Genomic DNA, 16,166 nt, shown 5'->3' on the forward strand with positions numbered 1-16,166 from the left:
CTCTGACTAAAACAAGGTGTTCATCCCTACAGCTGTCGCTGCCAGCACCTTTCATTATCACTGGCTTTAACTTCAAGAACTTTCAATTTCATATTTGCAACCTGTTTTTCTCAGCTTTTAACTTTTTTCCCTCTATAAATGATCCTGCAGTTACTAAAATTAAAATATATTAACAGACACATGATAACTTACTGTATTAGAGAAAATTTAATTGAGAGTATTAGATTACTGTGACATGTATCTGTATCAAGGCTTTGGTGAGAGATCAATAATCTTTAAATCAGTCAACAAAATGGTTACAATGCTGCTGAAATTTAAATACTCCAGCAATCATGCTGACATGAAACCAAAATCCATCCTATGGTCTGTAGCTTCTAGAAATTAACTCGCTTTTGCCTTTAAAATGTCCAGCAATCTCTGCTTCCATTTATAATTTTCCACTTTGCTTTCTGGCTGAATATAAGATTGACAATATAAACCAGTATTTTTTTCTTAGATATTGTCATTTTTATCATTAGGAGGAGCTGCTATAGGGAACTATAAAATCCACCGCCTAGACACTCTCAGATGAATTTGCAGCTATAGGGAGCTTTCACAATAATCAGCAGTCTGCCTGAAGCTAGACCCGCTCCTCTGCTTAACAGCTAACATGATCAATCTAATGTAATAACACAGAGGAATGTCACAGTGCCCTGGACAACATACTAGATGTATTTTAAAAGAAAAAAAAGAAAAACTGATCTTATTCTCTGCTCTTATACTCTTTCCCTGTGTAAGTCATTTGTCCCGGCTGTTTGCATACTTTCATCACCTGAGTCATTATATTCACACTTAACCGGAGCAACTGAGGTTACAGCTGTTTAATGTTTTGTCAAGAGCTGTTACAGACTTTCAATAACATTCCAAAATATCTTACTTACACGTAAAGAGAAATACATATTCAAGATATTTTTCTAAATGTCTTTAACTCTTCACTGAATCAAGTACAAAGAAAATTTCCAGTTTTACTGTAGCAAAAAGAGGAGAGCTTAAACTTACTTCGAACTTCTCAAATCTGCATTAGAATTTCAGTGAGTCTTAAATTTCTTATTTGATACTGTGTATAATGCTATACTGTTATAAAAATAAGACAAAAATTCATAACTGTCCTTAAAAATATTAAGTTCTGCTACAGGTGTTCCCTCCTAAATTTTGGGCCTAGAGTATGTACAGTAGTTTAAATACCTACAAATTAACTCACTGATGACTCAAGGGAATCATGAAAGTGTTGACTAATAGAATTCCTATTTATCCCAGGAATATTTTGACACAGATCTTTGACTATCTGGACCTTAAGTGCTTCTGAAAAAATCTTCTAACTGCACATGTCCTGAAATACTTTGAAAATTCACTTTTCTCTGTTTAAGACTAAGTTTTGGGAAAAAAAGACAGTAAAAACCAAATTAAGAGCTTGTGGCATTTTTTAAATCATGATAGAAAATATCTACATATTAACTGCTAAATTCTGTAGTCTCTATATAAATTCACAAATCCTTCAGTACATAAGAATTTAATGTCTTTAAGCATGTGATGGAAAAGGTATGGGCTTCATTGAGCAGCAAAATAGTACCATTTTTCCTCCAGCTCAGTTAATATTTCAGAACCATAATTCCAGTAAGATAAAACTATACCCCTTAGATTCCTATGGAGCATGAAACACTGATCTAAAATAATGAGTAAAACAAAAATATTAGTTAATATCATCACATTTTCTAGAGTCTAGAATTTGATGCTTTTGGAAATAATTTGGAAAGGAGAAGTAATTTGCATATAGGTCTTGAAATTTCCAAATCAGTGATACTGAGTTATAATACTACCACTGAATAATTCTGTTTGCATAATAAATCTGCCCAACCACCAGCTGTTGGGACAATGGGAAATTTAATCAAAATGGATCATAATAATAAATTTTAGGTATTAAATCCCCAAAATGCACCTGCTGTCCTATTTGTCTGCATTGAGCTTACACACAAATAGTTATAATCACATTGTTTAGTCATGGCTGCTGCTGATTCTTGACAGAATGCATAAATAAATCTTTTGAACAGAATAAAATTGGTTGAAATACTTGAAGAAAATATCGATTACATTACAATTTTAATATCTCAAATGTATAAATATTTCTATAGAATTGGAACTTTCTGACTCTTGAAGGGTCATTCCCTTTTATAAAGGGAAATATTTTCAATCCATTTCTAACACATGCCCATAAAAATCTGTTACACATGCAAATGATTATTTGTATTTTCATGGAAGGACAGTGTAAAGATAAGGTACACAAAGACTCTTGCACTCAGTTTCCATAAATAGCTCATTGCTGTTTATATGACACATGAGACTCCTTAAAGGAAACGTTCCGTACATCCCTCAACTTTGGTGTGGTAGATATCTTTAAAATTGTAACCATTAGAAGTATTTGCTGAAAGTGATATTTTAAAATTATTCTTGGCACCAAATCATTCAACCACCAACTAAGCAAAGTAATTTGAATTTATTTGATATTCATTAATGCTATATAAATGTCCATTTAACATCTTTTCCATCAAAACCAATTTGGGAAGGCATTAATATTCAAGAAGCTACTTAACTTTAATTAAGAGCATTTCTCTGCAATTCAGTGCTGTTTTCAAAACTCATCCATTTGTTACTTGCACACTGTACTTTTATAGAATAGATTTCTGTTAGTGTCTTCCATATTAAAAAATTAAATAGCAATATTTTCCTCAACAGCTTTCTTAATTAGAACTATCTGGCCAGAGTATCATTTTACTATTAGGGTTTAATTTCAAAACTACTACCTTAATATAAGATTAAATGATTAGCATCCACTCATAGATTTTTATATTTTCCACTAATAAAACCAAACAAAGTGGGTTTGGTACTACCCACACATCTGTTATATTGGGAAAGCTACACACATTAGAATGAAATGATGGCCAGGCAGTAAGATTTGTCCAGAGTACTGCATATGTTTCACTATCATAATCTGGAGAAATGGCGTTCTTGTAAAGATTGTGTTGTAACTGGGGAGAATAAAAAAGAAGATGTACAGAAAGAAAGAGAAATATATATTTATCATTGCATTTATAAAATAACATGGATAAAAAAATGAAATAGATAAATCTTATGGGATCCTCATTCATTTAGAACAGAAAAGGAGTTGAACATTTTATGAGAAAACATAATTATTTTCTATGATGTAGGCAGTACTTGCTTTTCTCAGTCAATCCACTATCATATTTTCTCAGAACAAATGTATTTAGAGCATGAAGCAAATATTGTGATGAAATCTACACTACTGTTTATAGAAAGGCAATACAGTTAATAAAATGTATATGTATGGCTTCTTCTCAGTTCTCAAATATTACATGAAAGATGGATAAAAACTGACAGAAACAAACAAAAAAAATATTAAATTTTCTTCCTGAAGATAATAAATATACAGGTATAGTTACATTGAAAATACAGCAAAACTTTATATATATAGCATTTAAATTCATTGCATTTATAGCACATATAAAACCTCACATTTATAAATATAAACCATATATTTATGAATATAGTGAAAATTTCTTTGCAGAAGGATGCAGTCAGTACATTGTGTAAGCATAATTTATTAAAGTCAGCTCTTACATATAGTAATGTATTGGTCAGCTTGTCTTCTAAAAGCCTCATGAACTTCTTGAATTTCAACAAAAATCTCCACTTTCTTATTTTAAATCCTTTTTCTTTCTCATTTGTCCTGATTTCAGCTAGGATAGAGTTAATTTTCTTCTCAGTAGCTGGTGCAGTGCTGTGGTTTGGATTTGGTGAGAGAACAATGTTGATGGCACATGGATGGCTTTAGTTGTTGCTGGGTGATGTTTATATTAAATCAAGGACATTTCAGTTTCTCAGGCCCTGCCAGCGAGAGGGCTGGAGGGGCACGGGAGGTTGGGAGGGGACACAGCCAGGACAGCTGACCCAAACTGGCCAAAGGGACATTCCATACCAGATGATGTCATGCTGAGTACATAAGCTGGGGGAAGAAGGAAGCGGGGGGACTTTCAGAATGGCGACTTTTGTCTTCCCAAATAACCGTTACACATGATGGAGCCTGGCTTTCCTGGGGATGGCTGAGCACCTGCCTGCCAATGGGAAGTGGTGAATGAATTCCTTGTTTAGCTTGCTTGCATGGACAACTTTTGCTTTGCCTATTAAATTGTTCTTATCTCAACCCTTGAGTTTTAGATTCCTTTCTGATTCTTCCCCCCATCACTCTGGGCGAGGTGGGAGGGAGCGAGCAGCTGCATGGTGCTTGGTTGCCAGCCAGGGTTCAACCACAACATCATTATCTCTTTTCTATTACATTCCTTTTCCTTGAATCACGTTCCCATACTTTTCTATTATAATAGATTTAATCAGATGATTTGAAGACATAAGATTTCTGAATTTGGATTCACTCTTTTATAGTCCATACAATTCCACCATGTAGCTTTGGATGAAAAAGAGAGGCTAAGCTGGTAAGGCTTAGCTGGTAAAACAAACCTAAAGAGAGAATATATCTACCTCTTCCACTTACGCAAGTTATAGTTGTTGCAAATAAATGTCTTTCTTACATGGTTCATCCTTCAATATGATAATTCCAATAAGCTGAATTACCAACTGGTCATCAGTAATTCATAATTACCTGTCATCCCAAGTTTCCCTTACTTCTCTTCATCTGGCCCTTATGCAGGTATGCCTCCAAAATAACTGAGGTCATAAACGAACAAGTCTGAGAAAAGATATTAAAGTTTACCTAGTTTATTACTTGGGCATTTCTAATACCCTTTTATACAAATTTCGTTGTCAGGTTGGAGGTTGAAGAAAGGCATGTGCAATTAGAGCATAAATAACAATTTCATTTATTTTATTTCAGGAAAGCATTTCTCATTTGCGTGGTGGCTACTATTGAAATAATGCAATGTGTTCTGAGCATATGGCAGATTTCCTAGAGGATATGCTCCTGCACATTAACGATTTGGTATCTTTTGCTGGCATTTTGAAGATACCATTGATGCCTGAGAATGGCAGCAGCAAAATGACAGAAGTTGTGTAGATATTAAGTGGGTTAGGTGAAACCAATCTTAATGAGCCATCAAAGGATGTGTAAGTGATTCACTTTATGGTTTTAGCTCATGGACACTAAGGGCATGTAGGTTACTTAAAAAGAAAAAACGATTTTAATATCATTACACAAGTTTTGTCATAATAACTTCATTTTAGCAGCCCCTTGTGTCTGTGCCCTCATCATCTACTTATTTATTTATTTATTCATTTGCAAAGTTTTGCTTCTGCTGCTTTCTTACTTCCTATCTGTGGGCCTGAAGAAGGGCTGTCACTTCTGCCAGAGGATAGCCAAAGTGAGTTTCAGAGTTAGAAGGGTTCCTGCTGATGGTCACACTAGTGGGGTTCACAGCCACATGAAGGTAACAAGCAGACACAGAACCTGGAGATTTCACATCCCAAATGCAGGTGATTTAGGTTACCCACAACAATTACCCTCCTTTAGAAGAAGCTCTTCTAAGTTCACCTTACCAGATTTCAAGAGAGAGGTCTAAGACATCTCCCACCATTCATTTCTTCTGTAGTGTAAATACATTTCAAAAAGTAAATAAGATTTTCTTTCATAAGGTCAAGAACAGAATTCTTTTTTTACTAGCAAAACACTCCAGCATAAAGACAAAGATTTGAACACTGACACCTACATTTTCTGCTTTCAGTGTTCACATGATTGTGGGTTTTTGGGGGGTTTCTTATTAGTTCAGCAGTCTGCATTTGGTTGTTAGCAAAGTTTTGTGCTTTCTTCCAAAAATATGATTAAATCATGTTTACAATTGTTTGATGTTCCCCTACTTTATTTAACCTTTTACTGTCATAATCACAAGCATCACAATCAAAACTTTCTGACCTTCTGCCTTCATTAAAGGGAAATCCAGGCATACTGAAAGTTTACTTTTGTTTGCAGAATGTGATGATGACAGGGAAACTGGAGGAAATCTCCCTTTGACCTAGTAAATAAGGAGATTTTCCTACCTCCACAAACCAGGGTTTCTTTTACTGGGTTTCTAACAAACTGTAGGATCACTAGAAGTGCATGCTTTGAGCTGCATTTAGCATTGCCAGTATATCTTCCAAGGAAAAGGGATGTTTCCCCAAAGGAGTAAAGCATTTACTGTATGCTAACAAGTACAATGTTAGGACGGGAAACACTGAAAGTTCTTCTGAGGAAATAACTCTAGCATTGCAAGAATTTCCTCTTATTCTCTCCTACCAACCTCTCTAAATATAAGTTCCAATTTTAATTAGAGACACTATACATCATCCAAGGTGGCAAGTCCACTGCAAAGGTTTTACTAACCAGGTGAAGAGCTGGTAGTGTATAGTTGTATTAATACAGAATGCATAATTTCTTTGTTCTTCTGTGAGAATTCCAGAAAACAGGTCAGATGGCTACACTTCAAAATACGGAAATAAGGATTAAGCTTAAGATGGTGTTAATTTTACAATATTGACATTCTTCAGTATAATTTCTTTAAGCAACATAGAATTATCTTCTGGATCATGTCCTGTTAATATTTCTGTCTACACAATAGTTTTGGTAGTTGGTAGGGATAGTTGTGTTCAGCCAAAATTCCCACTGCAACAACAGGTCCAGTAGTAGGTCTGCCTTGCAAATGAGTTCAGTCAAGCAGTCGGTTGTGAGGGTGGTTGCCTCTCATCACCGAAGTAATTAAATTATATTTCAGAAATGCTGAAAAAATCTATATATCACACGCAGCTTTGCTTCTCTGCATGCCCCCCTTTGCTGCTGGTTAAGGTTTGCTCATACTTTGCCATGCATTAATAAAACTTTGTTTTCAGACCTGAGTCCTCACTTCCTTCCCATCCCTCAGACACTGGCATAGAGTTTAACAGCCTTTAGTTCAAAGAATATATTTTTCCATCACTTCCCACATGTCAGCCCCATGTTCTTGAGCTCTCAACAAACTCCAGAAAAATGCTCCAGAGGATTTAGCAACAGCACAGGAAAAATGCTTAAATTTGTAGTAAATAATAAAGACTAAGATAAAGGGTTCAATTTCCCTTTTGTTCTGCTGCTCTGAACTCAGTGAGCTATAACTTTGATTTTAAAAGGGTGGGCAAATTGCAAATGATAACAGCACTATTCATAACATGAAACAATTTGATTTTGCGTAATATTTTCTGACAGGGGTACCGAATCTGACAGCATAAGCCATCAAAACCAAAACGAAGAAAAAGTAGACATGATGTGCATGAGCCCCAAGTAAGGACTGTAACTTACTTTTAATGTGCACTCCTGAAAGCTAACAAAAAGCACTGCATCCAAAAATCATCATCCAGAGACAGAATATTTAGCATTTTTGTCCTGGTTTCAGCTAGGATAGAGTTAATTTTCTTCTCAGTAGCTGGTGCAGTGCTGTGTTTTGGATTTGGTGTGAGAGCAATGCTGATGGCATCTGGATGGTTTTGGTTATTGCTGGGTAATGTTCACTTTAAGTCAGGGACTTTCCAGTTTCTCAGGCCTTGCCAGCGAGAGGACTGGAGGGGCACGGGAGGTTGGGAGGGGACACAGCCAGGACAGCTGACCTGAACTAGCCAAAGGGGTGGGTACTCCCTACCATGGGACGACATGCTGAGTATATAAACGTGGAGGTTGGTCCATGCTGCTGATCATTGCTCAGGGACCAGCTGGGCATTCGTCAGTGGGTGTGCAATTGTATTGTGCATCACTTGTTTTCTTTTCCCTTCTCTTTGGATTTAGTTCCTCTTAACCCTCCCTTTTTTTCATTATAACTGTAATTTTTTAATTGTTTTTGCTCTTTCATTTTAATTTTATTTCAATTATTAAACTGTTCTTTTCTCAACCCTTGAGTTTTACATTCCTTTCTGATTCTCCTCCCCATCCCTCTGGGTGAGGGGGGAGGGAGTGAGTGGCTGCGTGGTACTTAATTACTGGTTGGAGTTAAACCATGACAACTGTCTACAGCAAAGCCATCAGAAGGGAATCAGAAGAGGATTATAAATAAGCTTTACCCCTAATATTTTTTTTTTAATATGCTGTTGTTTTATTTGATGCATACCAGCAGTGAGACCTTGCCTACTAAGGTCAGAACACCAGATCAAAAGATAATATGCAGGTTTGATTTTAATGCTCAGAAAGTTGTACAGATTTTATGTTGTGTCATAAAAGCATCTGTGTCATGTAGAATCTTAGCAGAACTATTTTTTTAACATACAAACAGATTTTTTTGCATGATTTATTGTGTAAGACCCTTTAATAAATGTAGTCCATACAGCACATAAGCTTAGTCCAGCAGCTATCAATTAGGTGTAAAAATTAGCAAATGGAGTTCAGACTACAAAAGAATTGAGGCCAACTTCATTATGAGATGAAACGTCTGATTTTTTCATTCTCTTTATCCTCCTAAACCAGAAGTTAAATGCCTTGAAAAAAAAAAAAAATCCCAAGTTTCACATTAGCATTCATTAACAGACAGGAATTTGTCTGACATACTTTACAACTATTTTCCTGTTTCTATCATTTATCAGTCCTTCCAGCAGAAATGTGCATATGACACATTCAAAACTGTGAAATTAAAATAACTATGTCTTAAAAAAACCATGTCCTCTCACTGTGCTTTACCTTCTTATTAGGATTTTCTTTGTAATTGATATGCTGATCAAAACCAACAGTCTCAAAACTTGTCTGATCCTATAAATATACTCATGACAAAGAAAATGTTGAAGTGAATTTGTGTTTGGGGAATGGAGGTAATTTTAATAAGAAAAAATAAACATGATTTCAGGAAGGGAGGATTTTTTACCTTTTAAAATATGCAGCGTTGTTTCCTCCTGAAACACAGGCCACAATTTTTCTTAGCTAAAACCATATGAAAAGTTAGTGAATTATCATCTGGCTGATAAATGCTTTATAAAGGAGAGGATGATCCTTCAAAATATGCATCAATAATATTTTTACATGAATCAAAGAGCAACATATGAAAAGCACAAAATATATTCAATATTTTTGTACCATTCATTATGCTGAGAAAAAATTCCATTGCCGCCTTCATCTTACCTCATGGGAGTGTGTTTCTCTACAGCCCATTGAAAGCACTCCTGTTTTACACGGTCATGCTAACTCATTCACCAGATTTACACAGAAAAGCTCAGAAGTTTTCAAAACAAGGATATTTTGACAATTTAAGCAACTGCTACTTTTAAGACCATTGGTAAAAATACAAAAATCCCCACTTTTTTCTATTTTAATTTGACTCCTCAATGTTATGGGTTTCTTTTAATCTTTTTCCTTTCCTTACCTTTCAGTTCTCAGTAAAAGAATTTCATACAAATAACATTCTTAGTATTACATGGGAAATTCTGCAGAATCCACTATCTGTGGACATACAAATTACTAGTTTGGGTAGAAAACAAGTGGAACAATTTACCTTGGCCTCTTTAAAACAGGTAGGTAAGGAAGGCACTACATTAAATATGCAGAGGCAAAAAAGCAGAATCTTGTCCTGCCTTTGTGCAAGAAATCACCTTTTGCCGAAGTCGTACTTTTGGGTTTTAGTTTAGATTCTTGCTTTTCTCTGGATAACCAAAATTTTTGCATCCTTCAAGAAACCCCCATGAAAAAAGTAATTTGAAAAATTGTATGGTTTTGATTGGTTGAAATAATTTACTTATTTCTGTTGGTTATCTTACAGTTTTATACTAGCTCTGTGAACTTAAAGGTGGTTCATGAAACTAGCAGCAAAGGTGACTGTCAATGTTTCCTGCTTCTTGTAGAAACAAAAATTTACTAAACACAGCTACACAATTCTTCCTCTACTTTCATTCCGCTCACCACCATCCCCCATTTAGGATGGTTTTTCAAGAGATACTCTTACTGTGGTAATTTTTTAAAGTACCAAATTGGAAGGGGGGCTCGGCGATATGTGTGAAATATGTCAGCACTTGGTTGAAGCAAACATATTGGGTACTCAAGACAAAGGCAACTGAAGTCAATGGAATATTTTCTAAACAGTTCAGTGAACATATACCAAACCTAGGATCTACATTCCAGTTAGTTCAAGGGAAGGCTATTCCCAGCTCACGTTTTAAAAACCATTTACTAGTAGAATTCTGTCATCCAGAATGAAAAGTAAAGTCATATCAAAGTTATGTTATTGATTCACAGCCAGTTGCCTGCAGCTGGGGAAATCCTAAATTCCTGCACATTCATCCTACTGCTTAGGAATCTGGAATTTCAGATTGTACAAGTATGACACAAAGAAAAGAAAAATCAATACTTTGACTAATGTGTTTGTCATTCATGAACAGAGATGGTCGGCACTATCAGCATAAATTATTTAATCTTTAATTAGTATGAATCTAAGGAACAAGCATTATTTTCTAAGTTAGTCAAACAAATATGCAAGTTTTCAATGAAATTACAGTGAGAAAGGTCACTGTTGACTGAGACATAGCTGCAGATGAGAAACAAGTTGATTAGTCCCAGATATTACTGTAACATTAAAAGTTAATTAGTGAGGAAGCATAGGATGATGAAAAACCCTTATCTATAACAGGCATTGCAATTGAATTACCTCAATGGAGAATACTGTAGGCTTGACTGATGCATACTAGTAGTAAATGACTAAAACTTTTTCTGCGCTTTGAGAATATACGGTTGTGTTTCTGAAAGCTTCTTCTTAAAACATGCTCTGTTTTTTAATTTGATGGGGACTTTTCTAAATAGCAAAATGGTGATAAGGGGGTTTGCTATATGAAAGGGGTTTCCCCACATATACAACCTGAAATTGAGTATTAAACTTTTCACACTTTTGTAATACTTTTCAGATCACAGCTCATAAAAAAACCACCACATTATTTAAAAATAAACTCTTTTCCCTTGAGGCCAACTGAAGACACTCTATCCTGGGACTTCTAGAGTATCTGTCAAGATGAAAGCAAATGATACTTTTCACCACATGCCAAACATTTTTTGTTCAGATTCTCTTGATATTAGGTTAATCATTTTAACATAAAGCAAGAGATACGGAATATTTTGGAAGCAACATATAAATTTTCATGGAAACAACCCCAAAAGAATGGCATAATCAGACCTAAGAACAAAGCTAAGAACAAATCTCATATAAAAACAAAGAAAATGCATGCAGAGAGCTGGACAACATCACCTAAAGCCTCTCCAGTATGATCCTCCGTTATTGCATTTTTCCCTAAAACAAAAGAAATAAAAATAATAAAGGAAGAGCAAAATATTTTTTTAAAAAAAAAAAACATAATAAAAAGAAGAAAAAGGGAAAATATCAAATAGTATATTCTAAGAAAAAAAAACCTAAAGATTTTTCTAAATCTCCTTGTGGTCTTGTATGAGGAAGCTGTAAACCTTTAGCACTTGCTAGGAATCCAAGTCGCAGATGAAGAATCAATTTTACTGCATGCTGTGTAAACACAAAATAAAAAAGTAGAAAATGTATATGGATTATGCTGCAGTTTGCAGTTGCAATATACAGAATTGGCACTTGCTGATCTTCAACCCACAAAAGAGGGATCTTCTAAGAGGCCTGGCAAGGTAGACAGCTCTTTAATCTTCTCTGTATCCATGATGGATACACCAAAAACCCATCACTACCCTTTCGGGTCCCTGAAGTACTCTCGCCTAAGGTAGTCTATGTCAAGAATACATGGTGCCTCCAAGTTGGTCACAATAGCGTGCTTTTGCCACTTGTCCTGTTAGGCTTACCTCAGTCTCCAGTGCAGACAACTGTTGGTATCCTCCATCACTCCAGAAATCTAGTTGAGTTCCTCTCCATTGTATTGTGATGGTGCTAGTGTACACTGTGCACCAGTGTCCACCAAAGTCTTACATCTCTGAGGACCTGATATGTCTCGCCATCAGATAGATCCACACAGTCCAGTAAACTCAGTTATCCCTTTCCTTCTCCTGGCATAAGGCAGAGAACCTCTATTCCTGGTCACAGTATTCACTGCTGACCATTGCAGTGCCAGACTAGAAATCATTTCACCGCAATTAAGAGAGAAACTTTTAGTCCTTCTTCTACGGGGAATCACAAGAATTTACCCTCTTGAATGGCCCTTCTTAGCAGCTGTCTTTTCCCCCGTTTGTGTGTGTTAGCTTCAAGGCAGGTTCACCATCCCACTTCCCCATGTCGTCCCTCTGGTCACACAGGAAAAAACTGAGTGCCACATGGTGTGGTTGGGATGGAGCTAACTTTCCTCATACCAGCCAGACCCAGTACAATTCTGCATTTCTGTGGTTTCCACCACCTTGACTGCAAGGTCACATTACTAAAGTTGTTACAACATCTGCAATTTTTTTACTCATAACAGCTTTAAATATAAATATATTCACATAATTTCCATCCAAGAAGGTAAAGCAATACACTTAACTATATGTTCACATAATAAATGCAAGGTGCATCACTAGCTGTCATTTCATATCCAACTTGATGAACTAAATTATAGTTTCAGAAGAATTCTATGTATGCTTAAATCCATTTCTTTTCTATTCCTTCCGCATATGTCATTGGGAAAACAGTAACAAACAAACTACTTTGATTACCCTATGAGAAAATACAGTGTCAAACGTTGACTATGTGAAGAATCCATACCGTACTACTACAATGTCTAAAAATAACTTTCACTGTGGACAATGCTATTACCTTTACTTAGACAATAAATTAAAAAAAAAAAAAAAGAAAAAAATGTCCAAGAATGAAAAGTGATGCAATTTACTGCACCGTTAAACTTCAAAGTATTTAACTGCCTATTGAAATCCCCAATCATGATCACTGAGATGGTAATGAATCTTGCAGACATATCTACACTATACAATCAAGATCTTAGGCTGTCCTAGAAGACTAGAGAACCTATATACTGAAGTTACACCATACTTGGACTTGGGATCTTAAACGTTATTTTTCATCTGCACAAGGCAGGGATGATAATGAAACAGGAATCAAAATACAGCTTTCTTTAGTCAGTATTTTGCCTTTAGGATAGAGTAGTCTGGACTCAGTAAATACGTCACTGAATCTCACTAATGGCTTATTGGTTTTATTGGTTTATTCCTCTTTGCATGAGTTATATGTATGGATTTGTGGTGACAGAGTTCAGCAGTGAAAACATTTAGCTGGGAAAGTGAGTGCATAGCTTCACACTTCTGTTGCACATACTGAGAAATAAAATGGAATCCAGGTTTTCCTTCTTCTCAAAGAATGGCCCCAACTACAAAAGGAAATGCCAATATAGCCACAATAGGATGATTTCACTAGTACATGATTATGTCCTGTGTTGTATTTTGTATTATTTAAGAGAAAAATCTATTAAATGAAGTGATTGTTTGAAATATTGCATTTTGATAAATTAATGTATAAAATATTAAGCTACATAAAATAAATCATATTTTTTTAAAATACTGTATTAGGTAAGTGTAATATAAAAATTTACGTGTTTGTTTGCTTTAAAAGAAGGGTTCATATGTTCTTTGCGAAAGAATCCCTAAAGCCTGATCATACTCACATCTATAATGAAGGAAGTAAAGAAGAATTTACAAAGCATACACTTATATATAACAGGAAGGAAAGAAGAAAAGAATTTACAAAGCATACGCTTTGGAAAAGTCAGATATGGCTACAATACAGGAAATAACTCTGCTACCACAAATGAGTAGTAACCATGTGGTCAAATGCACAGTAGCGCCTGTCAAGAGTCTAGAACCCAAGAGCAAGCTAGCAAGATACAAAATATATGAAGACATGGAAACTAAATCAAATGTGCAAGAGTCACACCACAGAGCACTGAACTGCACAGATGATCCTTTAACAGTGTCTGGAGAAGAGTTCAAAGCAAAAGGCTGCAAAAGGCATCTAGGGTTCATATACATGTGTGTATATATACACATAAGTAAACAAATAAAGTAGAAAGCAAATCTTGTTAGGTAATACACCCAATTATTAACTTAGTAAAAAAAAAAAAAAAGAAGCAGCTGAGCACAATCAGTATTTTCATCATTGGCACATACAACAATAAGATAAAACGATAACAGCTTTGTAAACCAAGTAAAGACACTGACAGTAAGGAAGATAGCTCAACACAGAGGGCCAATAAATAAAACCTTGCTTCCTCTAAAGTCTTCATGAAATATTTTTAGTATGTTTAATTCTCACTTCCCTTAATTTTTACTGTACATATGTGGAATCATACAATACTGTCTTCTATGTATGAGAGGCCTATATCTTGGTTTTGCTGGCAGCTATTTGTCAAGGGTGAAAAAATTGTTTAGGTTATTAATGCTATTAGGTAGCAGATAATTGGGTATATATGTGGGAAACTCAAAAATTGAACTCTCACGCAGAAGCCTGTCACTTGCTAGCTGTGACTGGTACAGTTTGGTTGTTAATTTTGACAACACCTGGGCTAAACAGAAGTGGCATGTCTTGAATTGTGAAAATAATAGACATGAGATAGAATCACCAACTCGGAAGTTGATCACATGTTGTGTTTCTATATGTTGACTGTTTATGCTGGGAAAACTGAGGGTTTGGAAGCTTCCAGAAAGGAGGCAGTGCCAAAACAAGTTTCCAACAGGAAAAAGTGGCTTTTGAAAGAAGAATGTGGAGTGCTTGGCTGCAGAAAATATCCTGGAAGTGAGAGACAGTGCTAAAAGTCCTATGCAGAGATGAATGTCAGGGGCCCAGGGATCTCAGTCCCAAATGCTTGAGACTGGGAGCAGTGACACAGCAGAAACCAACATAACTTTCTGCCCAGCCATCACAGGCCAGCAGTGACCTTCCTGCTGGACAGGGAAGTCAAGGCCTCATGGACATAGAGGTGGCTAGGGATGAGCAAACAAGTTAAGTAAGGTAAAAACTCTAATCTCATTGCTTAAATAAACCCCAGCATCCAAATTCCCTACTGCTGCGATGAAGAGACGAGAAGCAGCTTGATGCAAGCAAATGTCGATTTATTGTATAGAAACACGGGTATATATGCTTTCAGAAGTCATGCATTTTAAACAGGTTGGTTGTTTTGAGCTAAGCATTGCATACTAGGCAATCCCCGATTGGTGGTTAACTACCACCAATTAACAGCAAGGTGTTACCTTTCTTTGGCGCCATCCTTGGCGCCATCGGTCCCCCACTCCCCTATGCTCTCTCAGCATGACTCATCCTGTTAATTGTTGTGTCTATACAAGCTCCAGCACATTCCCCTCAGCTAACTGGTTGCCACGTATGGTCCTAATTTCCAGCCCGCTCCTGCACCCTACAGGTTGTTTATCCTGTCTCACCCCTAACACTGTTCAATGTCTGACTCTGAAACACTTTGCAGGAAAAGCTTGAGAATATGTAAAAATGACAAAGTCATAAAGTTCCTTTTATTTGCTGGAACATGAAATAAGCTGCTGGATGAATAACCTTTGCTTTTGCTCCTTGAGTTTTGCAGTTGGATTCCTTTATTCATATATCTAGTCTTTTATTTAACAAACTTCTAAATGAAATAATAAACAAGCAGTTAGCTAGAGGCACAAGTGTCTCCTATCCACATGTTACAATTTAAAATAAATGCACAGAAGAGATGGATTCAGCTGAACTATAGCCAAAAAAGCCTGAATAGAATAGGAACCTGAGATCCTCAGCTTTCCAAGAAAATAGTGGTCATTCAACCTAAAGAAAATTCAGTGGAGTGATCCTTTGAGTATTCATAGCTCAGATCTCAGTCTGCACCACCCTACTTGACATGGCTATGATCTGGCTCCTCTTGAAACTACAGTGGTTTGACCTGAGCTGAAAGGAATTGTAAATCCTACTTATGGATAATGTAACCCTATTAAAATATGTAGATCTTCATTTTCATCTTTTGAGTGACCCACCACTTCTGTGCACAATAATCAGGACCTCCATACTTTTGTAGGTGTGGCATTTTAAAGAATCTTGTACTTGCATAGATAACAATAACTCCCATTCAAAATCCTGTGGCTTATATTCAACACTCTGTTTACCATCAGTGCACCATTCACACTGGAAGAAAGTCATAATTTAGATTATTTC

General features: G+C 36.0%; 1 long non-coding RNA gene across 1 annotated transcript in view; it reads left to right on the top strand.

Annotated features, from left to right (window-relative positions):
• Positions 1–16,166, top strand: part of LOC130143110 (uncharacterized) — a 114,831-nt gene that overhangs the window by 17,704 nt on the left and 80,961 nt on the right. Inside the window, exon 2 of the long non-coding RNA XR_008819639.1 lies at positions 7,274–7,348. This is a non-coding gene — a long non-coding RNA (uncharacterized LOC130143110). The remainder of the gene's footprint in view (positions 1–7,273; positions 7,349–16,166) is intronic.

The sequence above is a fragment of the Falco biarmicus genome, chromosome Z, assembly GCF_023638135.1.
Source record: "Falco biarmicus isolate bFalBia1 chromosome Z, bFalBia1.pri, whole genome shotgun sequence".
Lineage (NCBI taxonomy): Eukaryota > Metazoa > Chordata > Aves > Falconiformes > Falconidae > Falco > Falco biarmicus.